The following is a 12,110-nucleotide window of genomic DNA, read 5'->3' on the forward strand; positions in this document are numbered from 1 at the left end:
CTTCATGCTTGTACAAAGACATCAGTGACCTTCTTTTGTCCTCTCATCCATTCATTCCACAGACAGATGTTGGTCTTTTCCTTCTCTATGGCATTCCTTCATCCTAAACATTATTTTCCACCAGTGAAGAAATAAACAAAGCCCACATTGGAGCTCCTACCTTGGAGCTGGGCACTCCCTGGAGCCGCCTCTCACTTTGACTATTACACACTTCAGATGTTATTCAGCACCAGCTGCTGGGCATCATTTTGGGGCAATATTTAAATGTTATGCCTCCCAGCTGTGTTTTTTAATGGCGCCTTTACAAGTCACTGACTGTGCTGGAGGCCAGCTCTGCTAGGAAAGGAATATGTGCTGAGAAAGCAGCTTCTCCTTTGGGGGCTTAACAGTTCAAAAGATGATTTTAGATCAGTAAGAAAAGTTTGCCTTTCTTCAGAGTTTTCCCCATGTATAAACCAAGTTAATGAGTGTTCATTGCTCATAGCTATCTTTCAAAGGACAGGCACCAAATAAGGGAGAAAATTATTCATCAGTGAAAGCGTAAGTATGTAGGACAAATCAATCCAGCCAAAATGTGAGGACAAACTCAAGATGACTAAGGTTGAACAGGGAAAGCATCCAGGACTAGGGGGCAGGACGGTGATTATTAATAGAGACAAGGTCAACTTCAATAGGTCTTTAATTTTTTTCCAGACTATGGCTGACAAAGCAATGTTATAAGAAATGCTAAGAATGACTGCAGTTGGAAGGAGCTCTGTTAATATGGATAAAATGCTTTCAGGAGTTTACATTTACATTTACTCTAGAAATGACATTCAAAAGAGTCAGTCAAAAATTTTAAAATACCATCTTCTTTGATGATTTGTACCCTCATCAATTTGTGTACTCCTTCCAATAACAGAGATCCCAACCAATTCATGACTGCCCTTCCAGTGGTAGACTATTATTGGGTTTCTTCTAAAAATACTCTCTGAAGGTCCCTCCAATGTGCTCAGACTTTCTTCTAGAGCTTTAGATGGTATTTTACAGATATCAGCATGGTGCTCCTACTGTCCTCCACTTCTCAAACCCTCACTGCACAATAGACCCCCTTCCTCCTCCAATCATTTCTCTCTGACGTGTATGCTCTGTGTCCCACATAATTCTTTTTTGGTGATAGACTATAGGCCACTTCCACCCAAGATATGGTTCTCCATTGCCTTGGGGGGACCTATAATGATAATACCACCAAAAGACTCAACAATATTGACTAATATACCATATTCTTTGAATCCAAACAACCCCAAAGTACTTAATACAAAGTTTCAATGTGGACAAAAGTATACAGGGGAAGATATAGATTCTAGTCAAGGCAACAGATTTTTTTTTTAAACCCTTACCTTCCATCTTGGAGTCAGTATTGTGTATTGGCTCCAAGGCAGAAGAGTGGTAAGGGCTAGGCAATGGGGGTTAAATGAGTTGCCCAGGGTCACCCAGCTGGGAAGTGTCTGAGGCCAGATTTGAACGTAGGACCTCCCGTCTCTAGGTCTAACTCTCAATCCACTGAGCTACCCAGCTACTCAGCTGCACCCCCAACAGATATTTCTTAAGCACTTATTTTATGTCAGGCAATGTGCTAAATTGGGATACAAATTTTTCAAAAACCAGTCTCTGCTCTCAAGAAGCTTATACATTTAAAAAAATTATTTCCTTAGTTATTTAAAGCATTCTTTTTCCTTTTAAATGTTAAATTCCAGATTCTCTTCCATCTTCCTACTCTTACGCACCCATGAGGAAGGCAAACAAAATCTCAATTATACATGAAAAATCATGCAAAACACATTTCTATCCTAGCCATATCACCAAAAAAAGTGAGTAAATTATACTTTAATTTGTACTCAGAGTCTACCTGTTCTCTCTCTGGAGCATTTTTTCATCATGAGACCTTTGGAATTGTCTTGGATCATTGTATCAATCAGAGTCACCAAGTCTTTCATAATTGTACCATTCTTACAATATTGCTGTTACTGTGCACAATAAAATTTGGAGCAGCAGCAGAGACAATAAAAGATCAGTGACATATTTTTTCCAGCCTGAGACAACTTAGAAGGTCATCAGGAGAGATCTGTAACGTAGGAGTCAGTCAGAGTACAGTAGCAGAGTGGGCCTCAGAGGTGATTGCAGCAATGGTGGCAGCAGCAATAGCTTCTGGAGCTCTCAAAAAGGCTATAAGGGAACCTTTGCTGGCACTGGGTGCAACTAGCGTTGATTAAAAGCTCTATTGCCCATATGAAGTTCTTGATTGTGGTTCCAGTGTGAAGACTAATGTTTGTGGTCAGTCACAAGGGAGAAGGGGAACTGGTCATAATTTCAGGGCCAAAAGAGGTGCTAGTGCTTGAGGAATGGCTGAACTGGGGAATTGTTCAGCAAGTTATGATATATGATTGTGATGGAATACTATTGTACTCTAAGAAATGAAAATGATGAGATGTAAATGAAGAGAGGGACAGTTTCAGAAAAGTACAAGACAAGATTTTTATGAACTGATGCAAAGTAAAGTGAGCAGAACCAGGATAGCAATGTATATGGTAACAGAAATATTGTGCAATGATCAACTGTGAAGTACCAAACTATTATCACCAAAACAAGGTCCCAAGATAACCCCAAGGAACTCATTATAAAAAATGCTATCCAAGGCCAAAGAAGGGACTATTGGAGTCTAATTACAGGTCAAAACATGCCATTTTTCATTGCATCTCCTTTATTAGTTTTTTATTGTATATGTGATATGTCTTCTGTCATGTTATAGGTACTATGGAAAGATGTACTGCATAAAAGTACTAGCATAATCTAAAAGAGACCATTAACCACCTCAGGGGAGGGGGGTTGGGGAAAGGAGGGAGAATCTGAATTAAAAATGTCAGAGAACAATTTGAATTTTTTTCTATATATAACTGAAAAATCACAGTAGGAAAAAAAAAGAGGGTAAGAGGACCAATCCTCTTGGTTTAGTTTTCTTTTTTTGTTGTTGTTGTTGTTGTTTTTATGAACAGGGGAGACATGAGCATTTTGCATTAAGTCAAAACAGAGCCAGCTAATAGTGAGCGGCTGAAAATGGGGGAGTTCTTGATGAAATAAAAGCCTGGAGATGAGAACAGACAGGCAAATATGGTATTTATCTGAAGAGAATTGAATGGAAATGTAAAGGAATATGTCTTTTCTCAGTGTTGCCTGGTACCTTTATAAAAACTGACCATAGATCGATGGAGATATGATTCGGGATGTAGACTATAAACAATCACCCTAGTGCAAATATCAATAATATGGAAATAGGTCTTGATCAATGACACATGTAAAACCCAATGAAATTGCGCATTGCCTATGGGAGGGGGGTGGGAGGAAGGGAGGGAAAAAATATGAATTATGTAACCATGGAAAATTTTTCTTAATTAATCAATAAAATGAATATTTTTGACCATATGTTGAAAATTGACCATATGTTTCGGTACAAAAGTTATAGTTAAATGCAGAAAAGCAGAAATATTAAACACATACTTTTCAGATCATAATGCAGCAAAAGTTATGTTTAATAAGAGATCATGGAGATAGTGAAATTTAATTAAAGATTAAATATCTTAATCATAAAGAATGAATGGGTTAAAGAGCAAATCATTGTAATTTTATTGAAGAGAATGATAATAACAAGAAAACATACCAAAACTTTTGGGTTATAGCAAAAGCAGTAATTAGTCAAAAAAAATTCTCTATCAGTAAAACAAAGAAAGAATAGATCAATGAATTGGAAATGCAATTTTAGAAACTAGAAAAAGAACAAATTAAAAATTATTTTAGGTGTATTATTTTAAATAATAGGTAAAGACTGCATTCTATCAAACTCATATGAAACATTTATTATTATACATATTATATATATTATATATTTATTATTATATATTATTATTATATATATTATAGTGCTGATGCCTAATCCAGGAAGAGCAAAAACAGAGAAAGAACATTATAGTCTGATTTCATTAATGACCATGGATGCAAAAAATCCTGAATAAAATACTAGCTAAGAAACTTTAACAATTTGCCACAAGGATTCTATATTGTGATAAAGCAGGGTTTATACCAAGAATGCAGGGAAGATTTAATATAAGGAAAATTATTAACATTATTCTCATAGAAATAACAAAAATCATATGATTCTATCAATAGATGCAAGAAAAACTTTTGACAAAATATACCACTCATTCCTATTAAAAAAATACTTGAAAGCATAGGTATAAATGGATTTTTCCTTAACGATAAGGAGTTTCTAGCAAAAAAAAAAACAAACCCAACAACACATCAACAAGAATTTTGTAACAAGGATAAGCTAGAAGTCTTCCCAATAAGATCAAGAGTGAAATGAGGACACCCATCATCACCAGTATTATTCAATATTGTATTAGAAATGCTTGCAAAAGCATTAAGAACAAAAAAATTGAAGGAATCAGAAAGGGAAAAGAAGTAATAAAATTTTCTTTTAGTAAAAAATATGTCGATATATATATGGAAAATTCTGGAGATTCAACTAAAAAGTAGGCAATTAATTATTTTAGCAAAATAGCAAGATGTAAAACAAACTCACATAAATCATCAGTATTTTTATATAGCACTAACAAAGCCCTGAAAGAAGAGATAATGAGAGATATCCCATTTAAAATAACCATGGGCAGGATAAAATTCCTGGCAGTATACTTGCCAAAGCAAGTCCAGGAACTGAATGAACATCACTACAAAACACACAAAAAAGTCAGATTTAAATAATTGGAGAAATATTAATTGTTCATGGGTGGACAGAGCCAATATAATTAAAATGGCAATCCTGCCTAAACTAATCTACTTATTCAATGCAATCCCAATCAAATTGCCAAAATAAATTATTGGACTACAAAAAGTAATAACAAAATTCATTTGGAAGAACAAAAGGTCAAAAGTATCAAAAGAATTTTTAAAATGTAAAAGAAGGAGGTACCAGATTATAATTCAGTAATTATCAAATCTGGAGCTCTCAAAGAAAAAAAGTTTGATCAGTAAAACAGAACAGATATATAACAAAACAGTAGTAAAAGATTACACTGATCTTATGTTTGACAAAAGTAAAAATCCAAGCTTGGGGGATCAGAATTCACTATTTGGTAAAAATTTTTGGGAAAACTGGAAAACAGTCTGCCAGAAACTAAGTATGGACTGAATGACGAACCTATGACGCATGTACCAGAGGGTCACTCAGAACCCTCTCAATGGGCATGCCTGCCATTGCCCCAACACAGAATTCACCAAAGTTCATTACTAGAAAGCCAGAGGGATCCAGGGCCACGCTGTTCCCCTCCCTCCTCTCCATGTGCACCTGAGAACATCACCTGTCCCTCTAAAAGGTTCACCATCACTGGTATAGACCAATACCTTATACCATTTACTAAGATAAGGTCAAAATGGATACATGACCAAGGCATAAAGGGAGATTATCATATGAAAATTTGAAGAACTTGGAACATATCACCTCTCAAATTTATAGATAGGAGAATTTATGAATAAACAGGAGATAGAGAACATTGTAAGATATAAAGTTAATGATTTGATTACATTAAATTAAAAGGTGTTGTACAAATAAAACTAAAGTAGCCAAGACCAGAAGGAAAGCAGAAAACTGTAGGGAAGTAAGGGTATAATTTATAGGCAGTTTCTTGGATAGAAGTCTCATATCTCAAATATATAATGCTTTTAATTTTTTTAAAAATATGGGCCATTCCCCAATTGATAAATGGTCAAAAGATATGAGCAGATAGTTTTTGGATGAAGAAATCAAAGCTCTATGTAACTATATGAAAAAATGCTCTAAATCATTATTGATTAGAAAAATGCAAATCAAAATAACCTTGAGATTTATCATTCCATACCTGACAGATTAACCAAAATGATTTTTAAAAAAAGGGCAAAATGACAAATGTTGAAGGGGATACAGAAAAATAGGAACACTATTTCACAGTTAATGGAACTGTGAACTGATCTGATCATTTTGAAGAGCAATCTGGAATCATGTCCAAAGAGTTATAAAACTGCGTATACCCTTCAATCCAGCAACACAACTATTATATTAGTTTTGAGAAGATAATTAGCAAAAATAAAGGAAAAGAACCCAATTTTCTAAAATATTTATAGCAGCTCTTTGTAGTAGCAAAGGACTAGAAATTCTGGGGATGCCCATCACTTAGGAAATGACTAAACAAGTTCTGCCATTTGACTGTGATGAAATACTCCTATGAGTAAGAAATAAGGAGCAGGTCAATTTTTTAACCCTTGAAAAAGCTACATGCTTTTACACTTACACTCACATGAAGAGTGAAATGAGCAGAACTAAGGGAACATTATATATAGCAACAGAAATATTATTTGAAGAATAACTGAGAATATCCACCTCCAGACAAAGAACTGATAAATAGAAACATAAATGACACAGTTTTATATATGCACATCTAATGTAGAATAAGGAGGGGAGACCAGGCTGATTGACAGATTCTACCTAACTTCTCAAAGGTAGGTCTCCCCTCCTTACTCTACACTAAACAAATACACACACACACATATATTCAAATGATGTATTCTCTAGTGTGGAAAAAGAAGGTTAGGGAGATACCTGGGAACTTTAATGTAACAAATTTTTAAAAGGAAAGCTAGGGATTCCAAGAGGTCAGGTTGATGAAGGAATGCATTAAGGGGGTGGGGAACAGCCCATGGAATCACAATGAAATGGGAAATAGCATGTTGATGATGACAATAAAAATAATACATAGCATTGATATAGCACTTTAAGGCTTGGTATCTCTTTGGATTCCCAGAGTCTCCATGTTAGATTACGTTGTGAAATTAAAAATGGATTTTAATTCTATTTTGTTAAGATTTGATCAAGCTAGCACAACTTTATTGTTATTATTCTTTTTTTTAGTAAAACGCTTATCTTTTCACCTTAGAATTGATACTAAGTACTGATTTCATGTCAGAAGTGTGGTAAGGGCTAGGCAATTGGGGTTACATGACTTGCCCATGGTAACACAACTAGGAAGTGTCTAAGGTCAGATTTGAAGGCAGAACCTCCCAACTATAGAGTCTCTCTCTGTCTCCATATCTGTATCTGTCTCTATCTCTGTCTCCGTCTCTGTCCTTCTCTCTCTCTCTCTTTCTCTCTCTCTCCCATCTTCTCACTAAAATGTCTAACCAATCAGAAGATTTACCTGAGTTGACTAAGATTTTGCTCTGTCATCTTATAAGTCACTATAAATGATCTTATTATCTTTCACTCAGAATCAGATTATAGTCATCTCTCACTCTATTGCAGTTCACTTATCATGGCTTCACTGTATTGCAGATTTTAAAAATAATATGTATATGTATATTAAATACATGTATGTGATATATATATAAAATTCTGAATCATGGAATTTTTGCTATATCATGGGATTTTGCAGATGAATACCACCCATACTATATATAGTGGAAATACAGTATGCCACTACTGCTTGCACAAGCTTATCAAGGCGAGATTGTACATGGCATACTATTGGCTGATGTAATAAAAGGCAACCAACCACAGCACTGTGTTCTATATCCTTGGTGCTGATTGGCTCAGTATAGCTCTATAGCATCAGTCTGTTTGCTCTCCTGCACTACACCCACATGTTTAGCATCTCTTCTTGTCCATTTCACATCCATGTCTGATCACTGTGCATAGTGTTGCTCAGCTGTGTTGTGTTTTGGTGAAGTTTTTGTAAAATTCTGAATTTATTTCAAGCCCTATTATAAGTATTAAAATTAATGGTTGGACAGTAATTTTATGAAATTATGTGGTCATCAATATTTATTATACCTCAAGTCAGAAATTTATTTACAAATATATACAAATAGAGAAGAAATAATAAAGAAGAGAAATATGAGAGGGTTAGAGAGGTTATCTATCCTATCTTAATCCAGGCTCTCAATTAATTAGCTCTCAACAAGGAAGGCCAGTAGTGAGTGATTACTCAAATGCGACCTCCTCCAAGATGGAAGCTACTCTCTCCAGAAACTAGGAAAGGAGTCAGCTTTTCACTCACTCCACAAAGTAGTCCAGGAGTCAGAGTCCAAGTTGAAGCTGAGCTCCATGACCATGATCCAAGCTGCAGTCTCCAGCAAAGCTCCCTCAAAGACTCTCCAGTAAGGAGACTATCTTCACAAGACTGACTCAAGCTGAAGGATTCATGGCTTTTATGGTACTAGCACTACCCAGGGGCAGTGTTTATGGAAACCAGTTCTCACCTTCTAGAGGGATGAACTCTTATCAAAGGTCTCTGAAGGTGTCAACTCTGATCATAGGATTCACAATTTTCTGGGTGTTGTCATCCATTGTAGTAAGTGACTTGCAAACTCCTCCATCTAGTTAAAGTTTTTGTTGGTTCAGTCCAAAAGTGGACAAAGGAGAGTTAATCCTGTCTTCACAATCTAGTGAAGTACTAAGTAGGGGTACTTAAGTTATTGTTTAGCCAACTGTTAACTCAAAATAGACAAAGGGAATAAAGAATTCCCTTTTACAAGAGTAAACTCAGAAAAGAGAACAAAGAATTCCCTTTCACACTATGCCACCCAAACATTCTGTGCCTTCTATGGCTACTGGCAGTGAATCCAAGCACCAGAGGAAGACACTTGACATAAAAAAGGTGGAACTTCTTGACATGTTAAGGGAAGGTAAAAGCTACTCGGCTGTAGTGTAGAGTAAGGAGGGAAGACCTATGTTTGAGAAGTCGGGCTGATTGACAGATTGACTTCTCAAACATAGGTCTCCCCTCCTTACTCTATAGTAGGTCACCATTACAGAATAAACAAATCTACTGTTCAATGAGAAGAATATGATGCTTATGTCAACAATGAATTTTAACAAGACTGCAAAGAGGATGGAGTCTGCATTGGCCCTGTGGATAAATGACTGTAGGAAGAAGAATGTCTCACTGGATATCAACACTATCTGGAGGAAGGCCAAGAAACTTTATGATAGTTTTGCAGAAAGCACTGACATTCACAATGATGATAAGGATGAAGACAAGTATAATGATGCAGAAGCAGGACCGTCCAGTGCTTCTCCCACCAGACCACCCCGATTCTGTACTACTAAGGACTGGTTTGACAAACATTTCTCTGTATGGAGAAGCTGCCTCTGTGGATAAAGCCAGAACCAAGGAATGACATGTTCAAATCCATCATCAAGGAAGGGGACTATAAGCCTAAACAAGTTTTTTAAATGGATGAGACATGGCCAGAAGTGGCCATGATTACAAGGGATTCTCTCCTGATGAAGTCTATCACTCTGCATTAGCTAAGGCCAGGAAACTGGCAAAACTACTGGGAGGAGATGACTTCAGTGATATGACTCCCAATGAAGCGAATGACCTGACTGATGTCGACTCACAATCTTTGATAGACAAAGACCTGGCTGAGATGACAAAGTCAGCAAGTGAAGAAGAGTTTGAAGAACAAGACAAACTATGGGTTGGAGAAGAGGAGGAAGTTGGTCTAACACTCCATCATCTCACAACCATGGTCAGAATGGCCAAAGAACTTTAGCAAGTGGCTGAAGAATGGGGCCCCCAGATTCCAAATTTTTTGCACTTTGTAAATACAATTGAGAATGGTATATCAGTTTATAAAACCCTCTCACTCAAGAAAAAGTAGCACCAGCAACTCCCCATAACTATGTTTATCAAATAGTTGGAGAGATCAGTTATGCCTACAACTTTAGTGGAAATAGAAGTTATGGCCCAGAGCAAAGATACTGCACCACCTGATGGAGCACTTAATGAAGTGGTGCCTTCAGAAGAGCTGTAATGCTATTCTTAGCTGTGCAGCACATTTATCTCACCATCATCATCTTCATAGCCATCAGTACTACTTCACAGCTACATAATTCATGATCTTCATCATTCAAATTGTGGTATAGTATTTCACTGGTGAGTACCTATATAGAATTTTGTATATTATTAAAATTATGTAGATTTAAGGACATAGAAAGTATTAAAGAGCATATGAAGTGTTTATAAGAGTGTGAGAAAAATTAATAAGAGTATGGAAAAGGTTTATAGGAGAGTGGGAAGGGTTTATAAAGCTTAATTTATATATATGTGTATATATATATATATATATATATATAATACATTTAACTCCACTACTTCATGGATTTTCACCTATTGCAGGGGCTTCTGGAACATAACTCCTGCAATAGGTGAGGGATCACTGTATTGAGGAGTCATTGACACCATTATTACTTGCTACTAGCCTAGCTAATGAATCAATCATGCTAGGGGGTAATGAGGGGGAGAGTAACTGAACCTGGGAGACATGGGAACCTGCAACTGATGAATAGCCTAGAGGGGGCCTCAAAGAAAATCAGATTTTCCATAAACCATTGGAATTCCTGGAAGCTATGAAGTAACTTATTAAAAACAAGTGACCTTAAAAATAAGTTGAGGGAGATTATTTAAGCCTCATTAAACTACCAGAAAGTCTTGATCATACAAATAAAGCCTGGAGATCATATTTCAAGAAATCACCAGTGAAATTTGACTGAACTTATTAAAACTAGAGTGTGAAATGGAAACAGAAAAAATATACTTTTCAGTTATAAACAGAAATAAAAAAATGTAGATTCCAAAGAACTTCATAACCAAAATCCAATGGTTCCATTTAAAAAATGATTGGACATAGTATGAAGGAATGAGCCATAGTCAGGATCACTCATTCAAGATTTATCAGCTACTTTTTTAAAGAACAAGAGAGATTGGATTATAATATTCCATAAGGCAGAAGTTGAAAGGATACAGCCCTTAATACATGACTCAGAAGAGCAGAATGTAATATTCCATATGGGGAAATGGAATTTTAGTGAATGGAATGGAATAGTCATTTTTAAAGTACCTACTATATGCCAGACACTATGCTTAACATTTTTAAAAAATCTTTTAATTTAAAGATGTCTCATTGGATTCTCACAACCCTGTGATGCAGATGCTATTATAGAATGGAAAAATTTCAATTATTCATGGTGAGCAGATCAGATCTGAAGAGATACAATTTTTGATAAATATAGGAATCAAAGGAAATATGGGAACATATATGGGAGAGAAGAAACACATGTGCCCTCAGAACTCTGTCTTCCAAAATCCTAGGGGGAATTAATAAAATGGAAGGCCTGACATCAGTTTTTCCATACTTTGAGGACTTTTAAGAGAGAAAAGAAAAAAGAAAGAAAAAAATTAACCTAGGGAAGAAAGAGGGATGAAGACTGAGGAACCTAGTATTTCAAATAATTGGAATGGGTAAAGAGACTACATTGGCATGAAGGAAAATCAGCTACCATGTTATCTTTGAATCTATAAATAGAAAGGGGGGAACGGTTAAACACTATACACTTAAACAAAAAATGTCCATGCACACAGAATTTGATGTAGGCATGCATGAAACTCCTTCCTATCCTATGTTTCCACTGCTTTAAACCTAATCCCTATAATCATCTTCTACAAGGAGTTACATTTGCTGGGCTTCAACAACTTTTCCTTCCTTGTGAAGAAGCTTTGTGTAAGCCCTGGTTCATGAGGTTGCCAAGCACATCTATGAGAATGCTTCGTTCATATACTGCCTTGTCAATAAGAAGCTCCCTTGGAAGTATTGAAGCATTTTCCGCCAGAAGTCTTTCAGAATTCTCCCAGATCATTGCATTGCTGAGGGTAGCCAAGTTCTCACAGTTGATCATCATACACTATTGCTATTACTCTGCACAATGTTCTCCTGGTTCTGCTTGTTTTGCTTTACATCAGTTCATACAAATCATTCCAGCTTTTTCTGAAGTCATCTCGCTGATCAGTTCTTATGGTATATCACCAACAGGTACCACTCAATTTCCAATTCTTTGCCACCACTAAAAGAGCTCCTATAAACATTTTTGTACAAGCAGGTCCTTTCCCCCTTTTTCATTAACTTGATGACTATAATTTAGATAATTTCCTCCTATATTGGATGATGCCAAAACTAAAAGGAGAATGCGTCAAGTAACCTCATTGTAT

The sequence above is a fragment of the Monodelphis domestica genome, chromosome 6 (genome assembly GCF_027887165.1).
Source record: "Monodelphis domestica isolate mMonDom1 chromosome 6, mMonDom1.pri, whole genome shotgun sequence".
Taxonomy (NCBI): domain Eukaryota; kingdom Metazoa; phylum Chordata; class Mammalia; order Didelphimorphia; family Didelphidae; genus Monodelphis; species Monodelphis domestica.